We start from the raw sequence: 2,764 nt of genomic DNA, 5'->3' as shown, positions 1-2,764 counted from the left end.
AAGTGAAACTGAAGTGTTAGGAATATAAAAATAAATATGAAGCTTTCCCTGTTGTCTTCATTTTGTTCTCTTATATTAAAAAGAGGAGGGTTTATGATTTAAATTGTAAAGAAAGTAATTGGTTTTTTAAATATATATTCTGTCTTTTAATATGTATTGACACTTTTGGGATTTGTTGAGAGTTTTGACGTTTGTTTGACTGAGAAGACCCGTGGTGGGTGGAGCTAGCCACACACACACACAAAAGATAGAACCAAGGAAGTAACAATAAAATTTTTAAAACTCTTCCTCACATTATTCTTGCCTTTGTATGACACCTTACCTATTGCTACCTGATTTAATAATATTCACGTTTTGTAATACATCATCAAAGGATTTTATAAAGTATAGAAGGAAACATGTTAATGGGTGTGAATGTCCTTTTAAGGCAATGAAATAACATCAAATTATTGCAGAACATTACATTATTTGCAAATTTTCCCAACATCTTGAGGCTGGTGTTTTGGTTTCAAGTTTTATTTTCTGTAGTATTATGAGTAACTCACCCATGATGACACAAGTGCTATTTTATTTCTCACTATAGAACAATGCTAAGTATTGATTTGTTGGCCCCAGGTGCAGCCTGAATTGAAAAAAATGTTAGTAGACGTACAAAAATTGTCTGAAATGAAACTCATTATGCTGTGAAAGTCACATCCAAGAACAAATAACAAATGCTAACGATATAATCAGCTCAACCAGGTTTCTTGCTTTTCCTCAAGAAGCAGCCAATAGCAAAGGCTACTTTTAAATTGATTAAATATCACAAATGAATATTTATAATTATCAAGCAATATCCAAGTTATTATATTCTGTCTTTATCGTACCAAACTATGGGTTTAATAGAGAGAAAAATATGCTGTATCAAAATATATTATATTGGACTAGGGAGATAGCTTGCTGGTCTAAGCCCCTGCCTCACAAGCGAAAGGACCTGGCTTAGATCCCCAATACCACATGCCACTCCAGATGTGCCAGCCTCTGAAACCAGGTGTGATAGCACATGCCTGTAATCTCAATGTTGGAGAAGCTGAGACAGGACAATCACTAGGAGTCTGACCTGTGGAGTGAGACCCTATATCAAATAAATAAAAATACAATAAAAGTAAAGAATCTACTACAAAATATATTGTATCTAATTTGCTTTACCTTATATTGATTTTTTTAAAATGGATTTGGTTGTTACAGGGCCTCCCCACATAGCTTGGACTTGTGGTAATCTTCCTGCTTTCAGCCTCCCCATATCTGGGATTACAGACATGTGTCACTCCGTCCAGACTCTGGCATGCTCAGCCCACCCTTGGTGTAGAGCTAGCATGGTATGTGGTGACTGGGATCTAACTGCAGTCCTTGCACTTGCCTAAGCTTTTCTAAGCAGGTGCTTTAGTCTGCTGAACTATCTCGTTGGCCCTATATTGCTTTCATCTAGACCCAATTTCACTTTTAAACATTTTAATGGAATTAGCAAGATGCATTTTGTATCTGGCATTATGCATGTCACAGATAATACACTAAAGTTCACACTTAGTTAGATCAAAGAAACCCCCAAAACTCAGTTAGCAGTGGAAAAGAAGATCTTACAAGTGGCCGCACAGATGTGCAAAGGGAGAGCTGGAGTTGTATTTACTATGAAGAACTGCACACCGAAACCTTGGACACATTAGAAGAAATTTGTTCCAAAAGAAGGGGCTGTGAATGAAGGCAGGGGACAGGAAAAAGAATGTTGTGGGACTGTCCTGCTTCAAGGCTGTATATGGTTAGATTTTTGGACTTATGTGTAAACATAAGAATTATACAATTCTTTATGCCTATTTTTAAAATATATTCTAATTTTTAAATGTTTTTTTCATCGTATTCTGTAGGGACTTAAAGTTCAATATGTCAATACTTGATGAAAAATACCTGTTCCATGTTATGCCTAAGATGTTTGATATTCAGACAGATAGTGAGGTTAAGCTTAACATCCTAGGTTGTATAGTAATAACAATATGCTTCTCTTCTGGAGGGTTAACAACTTGAATTTGCAGACAAAAATTAGAGAAAAAGGAGGGTGTAAAGAAAGCCAACATTTTGGCCCTAGTCTTCCAAGGTCAATGAAGACTCAGGACATAGGAGAACTTGTACCATAACATCATGTAACTCAGTTGTGTCCCAAATTTTCTGATCAAGGAGATTATGGGGCCACAGAGGAAAGTGATCGATGATGTAGAGAGTGCCTAAGTAGAGTCACATGGAGAGAAAACATTCTCTATGGCTTTCACCGAGAACACATTGGCCAAGCAATGGCCGTGACTCATCCACATGGCTGACACTGACAAAGAATCTACAATCTGAGGTACAGGATCTCAGGATAAACCCTGAGGGGATTTCACTGACCTTATCAGGCCCAAAAGCTACAACTCTTGCTGCACAGGTCTTGCTTTACCTTGGTCTTAACCATTCAGCAGAAAAGTATAAAAACAAAGTATAAGAAGTAAAGCCATGGTGTTATGTTGAGCTGTAGGGGACTCAAGTCAACAATTTCTGACATTGCAAGTGAAGCAGAAGACCCAATACTGTTATGGACTACTGGACTCTTTTAGAGTATTTTGCTGAGTTAACACACTTATAATATTCAAATAATGGAACTAAATTAAAAAAGGGGATACAGATGAATGTACATTTTGTACCTGTGTATTCAAAATGGGTAGGATAGATATATAGTTACATTCTCTTAATGAATAGA

At 36.6% G+C, this 2,764-nt stretch overlaps 1 long non-coding RNA gene across 1 annotated transcript in view; it reads left to right on the top strand.

Moving 5' to 3' along the window:
- The first annotated feature begins 1,332 nt into the window (after positions 1–1,332).
- LOC111812925 overlaps positions 1,333–2,764 on the top strand; it is a 6,981-nt gene continuing 5,549 nt past the window's right edge. Inside the window, exon 1 of the long non-coding RNA XR_002818302.1 lies at positions 1,333–1,342. This is a non-coding gene — a long non-coding RNA (uncharacterized LOC111812925). The remainder of the gene's footprint in view (positions 1,343–2,764) is intronic.

Source organism: Octodon degus, unplaced genomic scaffold (assembly GCF_000260255.1).
Source record: "Octodon degus isolate 3935 unplaced genomic scaffold, OctDeg1.0 scaffold00001, whole genome shotgun sequence".
Taxonomy (NCBI): domain Eukaryota; kingdom Metazoa; phylum Chordata; class Mammalia; order Rodentia; family Octodontidae; genus Octodon; species Octodon degus.
Note: the sequence above shows the minus strand (reverse complement) of the source record. Positions and strands in the feature narration are given on the sequence as shown.